Consider the following 10,690-nt stretch of genomic DNA (forward strand, 5'->3'; position numbering starts at 1 on the left):
CAAGGGTAAAATTCCTGAACTGCTCTAGAGTCAGTGGCCCCCTGCCACCAACCACTATGGCATCTCTCTAACACACTAGAGATGGCTACAGTACCCTGAACTTGAGGCAGGGCTGAGGAGACTACAATAGGAACCTCCCTCCCTGGAAGTTTGACAAACCACCTCCCACAGTGTCCCTCTTCTCTGGAGGAGCTTGGTGAAGCACAGGGGTTCGAAGTCAGAGTAACAAGGCTGAATCCCACCTCTTTCCATCAACCAGGGGATAAGAAGCAAGGCCCTTAACCTCCCCAGTCCACAGGCTCACAGCCCAAAAGGTTGTTTCAATGGTCGGCTGGTATGCTTGGTACCAAGGCTGAGCACATTAAGTTGAGGTAGATTTAAGTCTCCTTTCGGAGCCTGTGTCTCTCCTACCTGCACATGTGGACTCTACGGCCACCATCCTTTTCTTGTCTCCAGGCTTCTCTTCCCTTTACTCTTCTGAAACCCATTTCAGCTGTCCTGTTATGTGAATAAAATCCCCAGTCACAATTCATATAGCCTTCACATGCTGCCTTTCAGTGTCATGGGTTGTTTTTTTGTTTTGTTTTGTTTTTTAATCTTTTTGGGAGGGGGCACCACCCAGCTCCCAAATAAATCATACACGGAGGCTTATTCTTAATTATCAATTCCCAGCCTTAGCTTGGCTTAGTTTCTTGCCAGCTTTCCTTAACTTACTCCAACTACCTTTTGCCTCTGGGCTTTTCCTGTTCTCTAACTTCTATAAATCTTATTCTTACTCTGTGGCTTGCTGTGTAGCTGGGTGGCTGGCCCCTGGAATCCTCCTCCTTCTCTGGCTCCTAGCTCTTAGATCCCTCTTCCCAGCCTTCTCCTTCTAATATATACTCTCTGCTTGCCAGCCCCACCTATCCTTTCTCCTGCCTTGCTATTGGCCAGTTCTTTATTAGACCATCAGGTGTTTTACACAGGCACAGTAACACAGCTTCACAGAGTTAAACAAATGCAACATAAACAAAAGTAACACACCTTAAAATATTTTACTTCAGTCATGTGTCTTCAATAGAAGGTTAGCATGCCTCCAGGGAATCCCCAAGTAAAACGATTTATCTGCAATCAGAAGAGAAATAGTGCATTGAAAAAGAGGTAGAAGGATGGGGGAGGCACTCATAACATGACTCAATTTTAAGATTAAAAAGTACACCGCTAGGCAGCGGTGGCACATGCCTTTAATCCCAACCCTAGGGAGGCAGAGCCAGGCGGATCTCTGTAAGTTCAAGGCCAGCCTGGTCTACAGCGCAAGCTCCAGGACAGGCACCAAAACTACACAGAGAAACCCTGTCTCAAAAATAAAAAAACAAACAAAAAAAAACAAAACAAAACAACAACAAAAAAAAAAACAGTACCCATATGAGATATTTTATAGGCAGAGTTGAGAAGGTATTTTCCTGGGGTTGTGTGTGATGCTGAAGAGGACCTAGTACTATCAAATGGAAGCCAGTACTCAGTAGCCCAAATCGATATTGTTGTGCCTAGATCTCTAGCCTCTGGAATCTCTGGCAAAAGATAACTGGGCCAATCTAAGATCTCTCCCTTCTGTGTCCTTTTCATGTGGCCAAGAGTACAGGCCATCTGGAGATACCCTAATAAGGCTGCTCTCTGCAGTTTCCTGGGATCAATACAGCCACACCAGTAACTATATTGTCCTTCCTCATTTCCCATGCATCTGCTTTTACTCAGTCCTACACACCCTTCCTATCTCCAGGTCTGAGAGAACAATGTGTAGAACAAACTCTAGACTGCATACAGAGCAATGGTTCTCAACCTGTGGGTCTCGACACCTTTGAGAGCCAAAGGATCATTTCACAGGGCTTGCCTAAGACCATTGGAAAACAAATATTTACATCAAAATTCATAATAGTAGCAAAATTACAGTTATGAAGTAGCAACAAAAATAACTTGATGGTTGGGGTCATCACAACATGAGGAACTGTATTAAAGGATCAGGGTCACAACATTAGGAAGGTTGAGAACCACTAATGTAGAGAGTGACACTGGCCAAGTACATTGACATATGTCTTCCAGGATAACAACCAGACTCATTGTCAAGTGTCTACATCATTTTCTCTCTGAAAACAATCTTGTACGTAGATGGGTTTTTTCAGTCTTCTACCCAGACCACCTTGTGGCTGGCAACACACCCTTACTAAGGACACAGAACCAGAAAAGATTTAAGAGCAAGAGGAAGCAAACTCTCCAAAGCTGTACTAATATCTTCTGTGATTGGGACGGCATCCCCAAAGTGATCAGACGCCCTTGCCCACCACCAGCCTATTGAGGGCTCAAGTACCCAAGGGAGGGTCTTGCCCTGTTGCAATGAATTCACTGTGGCACAAAGCCCAGCCCATTCCTGTGTATCTCCAGGCATTTAACGAGTGTCGTTAATGATGATGATGCAACCCTTTCAGCTTAGATCTGTCAGGGTCCCCAAGGCATGCAGCGATCCCCTGAGAAGCATATATTATCTGAAGCTTTCGCTTTTGCTTAATTACATTGTACTAATGTTCTCTTTCCACTAGATTTCTCGCTGCCAACTCCCCCATTCAGCCAGGCTTCACTGTGGGTTGGATTTACATAAAAGACCAGCACATTATAATTGTGATGATTGATCACCGAAGTTTCCTTGGGTTCAGATTGTTTCCTAATGTGGGTCATTTTTCATCATAAAGACTCGGCTGATAATGATGTCATTTCCATTGCTTGAATTTCAAGGCAGTGGCCACATATCACAGAGTTTAAATGACTGTCTATAGGGCAGCGGAATCACATCCTTATCAGTTTAAAGCAGTTGTTGCCTTACTCCTGGGGATCAAAATGAGAACTGGAGCCTTCTGAAACTCATCAAACAAGAGCTTCAGGAATCCGAATCTGCATCTGTAGCTGGGAAGGGGGGCTGTCAGCTGGCAAACCTGTTTCTGTGTGAAGCTGTGTGGCAAGTAAGCATCAGATGAAAACCACCAAGTCAGACTTGACAGAAAAGAAGCCGCACTGCTGATCCCTGGATACCTCAGGTATCCTCCTCCACAATCATGGCACTGTGATTACGAAGCAAGACTAATGGGGAAGAATTGAATGACTCTAGAAGAGCTCTGGACAGAAACCCATCTTGCCCAATGAGCCGATAAGCATGCCTCTTGGTTGAGTGATGGTGTGGGGTGGAGCAGGGACAAGACCTTGATTTTGTGTTTATGAAACATGTATGTGAAATGGAATGTTGCATGTGTATTCCAAACACATGGCTAGAGCAGGCTTTCTTTTGGCCACCAACCAGCTCCCAAGTCCTGACACATTAGTTATGAATGTCCAGCCTTAGCTTAGGCTGGTCCCACTAGCTCTTATTACTTAATTTAACTGGTTTCTCTTCGTCTATGTTTTGCCTCAGGGCGTTTTCAAGCCTAGATTCCTTCTTCTCCTCATTCTCTCTGCCCGCCAGCCCCACCTATCCCTCTGCTGCCTATCTGTTGACTGCTCAGCTTTTTATCAGACCAATCAGATGCCTTAGGCAGGCAAGGTGAAACAGCAACACATCTTTGCATCATTAAACAAATGCAGCAGAAACAAATGTAACACATCTTTCCCTAATCGGATTACACAACACATGGCTGTTTCGTTACAACCCAAAGCAGTGTGACTGAGCTGTGCCCCCAGATGACCTGATTTCTGGCATTTGCCTCTAGCCACATCATATTAGCACATGCCCTGGAATCTTCTAGAACATTCTGCAGGTGTTAAAGTTTGCAGATATTCCCCAGCCCTGCCTTCTATGGCCTTTCTCATTTGGCCCAGAATGTTTCAACCCCACCTCATCTTGTCTAACTTGGAGAAAAGTTGAGGGAACAGCACAATAGCACCCAAACCTACCTAACTGTATATACACTTGCTTTGTATGTTGTCTGGTGTATAGTTTGTCTGTGCACACACACAAGCATGACTTTTATTTCGTCATCTGAGAATTATTTGCCTGTCTTTATGGCATCTTACTCTTACATTCTAAGGACTCCAAAAAGAACAACAAAAAAACAATAACAACAAAGCATCATCCTTATTCCTGGGACACAATGGCCATACTTAAGAAATTTAACATTCATAAAAATACTGTTCTTTAACACGGAGTCCTTTTTCCAGTGTTCCGGTTATTGTTTCTATCATTTCATGCAGAATGAGTGTTATCTGTGTATTTGTACGTGTGTGTGTGTGTGTGTGTGTGTGTGTGTGTGTGTGTGTGTGTGTGTGTTTCCATATATACATTCACATGCATCTTTGGGATCCAATCAAAAATCACCTGTTAAATTTAACTGACATGTCACTTTACTTTGAATGTTTTAATTTAATTTACTTCTTGTTCTGTGCCATTGCTAACTCAAAACTTCATTTTTTAGGATGGTAGTGAAATACGGGGGGGGGGCAGCATAGAACCCACTGGAAGGATTTGCACTGTAAAACAAATAATTTGAGCACCCAAGTGACAAGTGAAAGAAAGGATTATTTTTAAAATGGTGTTGGGGGGATACAATCTGATACTTTTTAAAAAAAATAAAAGTGGGAAGGAAAATGGAAAAGTCATCTTTACTGAGTAACATTAACTAATAAGTGGAGGGGGGAATTAGACATAGAAAAGCACTGTTGTGTTCTATCACCCCATAGTGATAACTAAGAACCGCCTGGTCTGGGGGCTGAGAGTGAATACATGTGACATGAAAGCAGAAGTCATGGTGTATGGGGGGAGAACCAATTAGGAGGTGGGGGGGCTGTGGGGAGGGCAACAAAGGAGGGGATGGATTAGAAAAGGTATCATGATACATATGTATGAAATTGCCTTATGAAATCTATTACTTCTCACGCTAACACAAATCATTTAAAAATTTAAATAAAAAAGAGTGGTCACCACCCAGTGCGTATTGGCATCCCTCTTCTCCCATAGTGGGAATCTAGGTCTGAACCACCCCTGTGGCTGTCCTAGAATACACACTACCAACGCCCAACTAAATCAGAGTCAAGATTTCTTTACAGTTGAATTTTTCTCTTTAAATATTAGCACTTGAGTCTATAATATGTTGTGATCTTTTTAAATAATGTGTAGGTTTTATTTTAATCTGTCATAGTTTTTTGTTTTTTTTTTTTTTTTTTTTTTTTTGGCTTGGTGTTTTTGTTTTTGTTTTTTGGTTGTATAAACCATTATCAATATGTAAAACTCAAAACTAAATAAAAGGTTATACTTAGAAAAGTCACACTCTTTCTTCCCCTTGGCCTTGACTCCCACTGGCTCCTGTCACTGATCAGTTGTACTGGGTTCTGGCTCCTTTGTCCTGGGCCTCTTTTTAAAGAAAAAGGAAGGAGCAAATTCCCTGGAAAATTCTTAAATATTAATGTTTGCACCTCTTCCATGATCATTGAGTTTGGATTTTTGAAGAACATATGAGAAAAATTCCATAAGATGAGGGTACTCCCAGAACTTTATTTCTGATCTCCTACTTGGAGCTGGAAGAATCATGTCTGTTTTTCTAACAAACATGAGAAAAGTCAGCAGTGGGGACAAGGAAGAATGGTGGAGACCAGGTCTGGCATGTGACACAGGGGCTTACCCAGCATCGGATTCCACCAAATGTGTACTTCTTGTCTCAGGAAAACAACGAAGCAAATAACTTGGCTCAATTCCACTTCTCTTGTTAATGTGACCCCAAAATCACGCCAGCCATAGAACTTCTCAGGCCCAAGACAAATCAGATCCTATTGATTCTGCAGTTTAAGACACTCCCATGGCTCCCTACTACTCTGTGGATAAATTCAAAGCTCACAAAATGCTCAGTAGACTGCCCTCTGAAGTCCCACATGGCATTCCAACACACATGGGCATGAACTTTTGAGTCCTAGCTGCCTGATTTTTCTCTATACCATTTGTTCACACTCAACCCATTACTTGAAATACTCTTATCACCATGAACTAAGAAGTCTACTTGAGAGGTTGCATCTAGACCAATTTCATCAAAGCAAGTTTGTTCACGGCACTCTGCACACTGCTCATGTGTCTTGAAACTTGGTTGTTGGGTTGACAACAGAATATCTTGTGATTTAGAAAGGTGAAAAGGAAAACTAAAATTGTGAGTGTAATCTTCTTCCCATGGCCAGGTGAAGGAAGGCATATGGATATCACGGAACAGAACTTAGGCTCCAGCAGCTCTCAGCACACATGGTGCTTCTGGGCCTTCATGAAGAGGATGACCACCCACAGCCTTTCTTACCTCAGGCCTAACAAAGATGTTGCCATCTAACTCAAGTCTACTTCCACTTTTGTATTTCCAACTGGACCTCTTCATTTGACTGATCTTCCTTCATTCCTATTTCCTGGATCCTATGGCAGAGCCTATGTGACATTATACCCACCCCATAAATCCTGGAATCTAATCTTCCCTTCCTCTTGAATGGAAGCCCAAAGACTGGTAGTTTTCAGACTTTATAGTGCAGGAGAATCACCTGAGACATTCCAGACTCAGTGGGCTGAGAGTGGAGTGGAACACTTGAACCTTCATTTCTAACAGATAATTCAGGTAGCCCAGGGCCACTCTGAGAAACAATAAGTAAGCAATCTGAATACTTTCTGTCAACCTTCCCCCTGACTGGGTCCTCTGAGTGCTACAAATAGCCTTCCTCCTAATTACTCAAAAAGACCATTCACTAGAATCTTAACAGACAATAGCTCTCCCAGAGCAACTGCCCTCAGCTGGTCCAGGCAGGAACTGCAAATCCGAGACACTCCCTGCTCTTCACCCTAATTCCATCCCCCCCTCCTAAAAATATTTATCTTTGAGTTGTGAGTAATACTATTTACCTTCCCCACAAATGATGGGCATTATTCTGCAGCCTACTCATGCTCTGTTTACTCACATCGATGTAATTTTAATTAGAGAAGAATGTTAATGCTTATGTGTGCATTTCATTTATAAAAGTCTCTAGATAGTGTGATGATTAAAATTCTCTTTCCATCACCCAACTTGCAGAGAACAATTCCACTAACACCTAGCTAATCACATACGACTTTCCTCAAAGCATAATCAAATCAAACTGGGCTTGACATCTACTGAGCTGGTACAATTTATGAGAATTACTACTACATGGTAAATGAGTGGTAATAAGGAGTGGTGGAAATTGTCCTAGTCATTCATCAGCAAGGTCTACAAGAAGAGCCCCCACAGGTCCAGGCAAAGCTCTTGACAAACCGGCAGGCTGACTGTAGGAAACTTTCTCTCTGACCATTGGGACACAGGCAACGTTCATCTTCCCTTCAGAGGGTGCCAGTAACTGCTTTGGCGATAAACGCATGTGCTATTATTTGTAATGGCTGCTTTTTAAGGAGTCTTCAAGGAAACCAGGAGAGATTATAAGAAGAGCTAAGAGACCCCAGCCCAGAATGAAAGTTTGGAAAGGAGAAGGATATGTGCAAGTCTTGTGCATCTGCCACTGTCTCTGTGAGTTCATATTTGTATCAGTCCTGCTGTGTCTGGAAGAGGCTATTTCCTTGGAGTCATCAGCTTTTAGAAGAATCTTTCCACCTCTCTTCCACATAAATCTCTGAGCCTTGAGGGTAGAGATCTGATTTAAAAAACCAACAAACAAACATCCCTTTTAGGGCAGACCGGTTAGAATGAGTGTCACCACATATATCAACCACACTCCAGGGCAGGCCCCATGCTCAGTAGTTAGTTGGCCAACATAAAAGGATGTCGTGGTCTTTTGATAGATCTGTCTTGTTGTGCTTTGGTATTTTTGTGTCATATTTTCTTTTGAATTTGTTGGTTTGGTTTGGTTTCCATTTCGTTGCTGTTATCTTCCTTGATGTTTTGAGAAAGAGACTATGAAGTTGGCTGGGAGGAAGGTGGGGAGGTGCTAGGAGGAGCTGGGGAAATATGATCAAAATACATTAGATGAAAATATTTTAATAAAAAATTAAAGTAAGTAAGCAGAAAGAGAGAAAAAGACAGAGGAAGGAAAGGAGGGAGGGAGGGAGACAGGAGAAAGAGAGGGCTTGGCAAAAATGATTGGACTCTTTATTTCCCTGATCTGCCCTGCCCCACGCCATTAGCAGAGTAGGAAGCACAGCCTGATGAGCAGGCTCTGGGGTTTCCAGCGGAAGTCTCAGTCCTTGCTTGCCATCCACTTATGATTTGAGGCAACTTGGTCTCTACCAGCCTTTCCTATACACTTAAGGGAAAAGCATTTATATTTATATCGAGGGTGATGATAGACCAGGATAATCATGTATTTGACAGAAAATAGGCACTCAATAATTATGGTTGAATTTCTCATGATGGGAAATATATGTAACAAAATGCTTAAGTCATTTTTAAGAGCACAATTGTCACAGCATCTAGTGTATTCACCTTGTCCAGTCATCACTGCTGTCAATCTCCAGGCCTGTGAGCATGGCACATGGAAACTACCATGATCCATCAGCTCATGTTGGCTACATTCATGAACTTCTCCCCATGGGGCCTACCACATGGCAGGTCTAACACCAGAGAGTAAAGGATGTCATCTGAGCTTTTGAAACTTGTTGTCCTTCATTTGTATTTGCTTTGTTGATTTCACTCTTAATTAGAAGTCTACAAAAGAACAAGAAAAAAATGAGCTTTCTAGAAAAGTAGGAAATGACATAAAATTCATTCTATCTTAAAATTTTTATATGCATAAAATACATTTTTTCCTATACCTTAAACCATTTTGCTAGGTGTCATCCTGAGAATAATTTCATCATATCTACCAGTTATCACCAACTATGTTTAAAAATGCTAAAATAAATGTGAAATGAAAAAAATACAGAATTGCCTAAGAAATTGATGCAATAACTAAATAAAACACACTATTGTATCACTCTTAGTTTTCCTATTGTCCTACCTCCGAAATTATAACATCATTCAAGGAGAGAGGCACCATTTTTGTGGGGGTTTCCCCCAATCATTTAGTACATTCATGTATGAATTCATATTTGCTTCATACATATAAGGCAAAAATAACAAAACATATAGAAGATTATGTTCACAATTATCAGACAAACCATAATATTAATATGAAGGAAGTTCATAAAAGCAAAATCTCAGACTATGAGTTTTCAGGTGATGATATCCTAGATGGACTTTTTTTTTTCAAAGTCTAGGCATAATTCGGTGGCACTAATGACAAAAAAGTAAATAAAGTGTTTTCAACAAGTGAGTCACTGGACAAGACAGACTTCACTACACAATGTTTCTGATCCACACCTTGAGCAATCCTAATTTGCTGAAAATAACCTAGGACAATCTCCTTCACCTTCCTCTGATGACATGAGAAACAAAATTCTTTGGACTTTGGTTATAAATGGATGAGGTGAACATGCCTGGAAAGGTGAAAACAGTAAAACACATAACACAGAAGTGAAAAATGTCAAATTAATTAATAATTCTAATGGTGTTTATAAATATAAATATGAACATGTTTTTGCAATTATGAAGCAAAGAAGTCACATACTCTTTCTTAAATGAACTATGAGCCATCAAAGTTTTCAAAAATGTTTTATTTTAATGATGTAACTATAAGAATCTGAACTCCATATTTACAAGATGGATATATTTGTATGTAAACTCCTGATGACAATTAATGGCATTCAGAAAAAGTGGCCCATTCTGGATACCTATGCCCACTAAGCTAGAAAAATAGCAATAGACTTGGAATTTATTCCTTGGTATTGTAGTAGGTGCCTAATGCCCAACACTTGAGAAACAACTTAAGTATGAAGATCCAGACTTTTTATTTAAAATAAAATAAGGGATGTAATAGATCAGCAGTAAAGGCCTGACACCCAGAGTTCATCCCCCAAACCAACTCCCAAAAGTTGTCCTCTGACCTCTACACAAGCACTGTGGCATACACCCTCACCCCTCAACCTCCAAACACACAACTGAAAAAATAAATCACTATAAAATAAAATTATTGCTTTCTTAAATTTTTTTATTGAAATATCTACTACTTATTTTTAATACTACCTCTAACTTTGCTTCTGGAAGTTATCTATAAAATGACTCATACATATGAAAACACAAATGGTCCACTGGACATGAGTGATAGAACCATTAAAAATAGCTCAAGGATTAAAACTTGATTAAATTTTGTTATTATCACTATGACCATCTTTGGAGTCCACAGCCCTTAGATTTTGTTTTGAGAAAGAGACCACACCCTGTTCCATGAGCTGCTTGGTGCCAGCAAATTTGAGTGCCCTGTTGGCACCTCTAGCAAAAAATGGCGCCAGCGTGTCTGCAAAAGACACAAAAGACAGATGTGCAGCCTAATGTGGCCAGGAGCATGGGGACCTGCTGCCTGAAGTGTTTGTGGGGCACAGTGCAGAGCCAGCCACAAGTCACCCCTGGCTATTCTTTCACTATTACCTACTGCTGCTGCTTCATAAAAGACTGGCGGCCCTGGAAAGCCATGGTACCCCTTCCCATGCCTTTCAAAAGCCCAACTTAAAACAAAAAAGAAACAGAACCAGTAAAGGCTATAGCCCGAGTTATGCTTTTATGCCTTCTGATTAAAGGCCATGAGTTTGAAAGATGAAAGAAGCTATGGGAAGTGATCATCTAACTGAAGTAGGCCATTAAAAAAATAT

At 41.1% G+C, this 10,690-nt stretch overlaps 1 long non-coding RNA gene across 1 annotated transcript; it reads right to left on the minus strand.

Moving 5' to 3' along the window:
• Positions 1 to 400: 400 nt before the first annotated feature.
• Positions 401 to 8,644, minus strand: LOC114703852. Its single transcript, XR_003736199.2, has 3 exons — positions 8,430 to 8,644; positions 1,024 to 1,104; positions 401 to 498 (listed from the first exon to the last, which is right to left on the minus strand). It is a non-coding gene; the product is annotated as an uncharacterized LOC114703852 (long non-coding RNA).
• Positions 8,645 to 10,690: the final 2,046 nt, after the last annotated feature.

Source organism: Peromyscus leucopus, chromosome 11 (genome assembly GCF_004664715.2).
Source record: "Peromyscus leucopus breed LL Stock chromosome 11, UCI_PerLeu_2.1, whole genome shotgun sequence".
Classification (NCBI taxonomy): Eukaryota; Metazoa; Chordata; class Mammalia; order Rodentia; family Cricetidae; genus Peromyscus; species Peromyscus leucopus.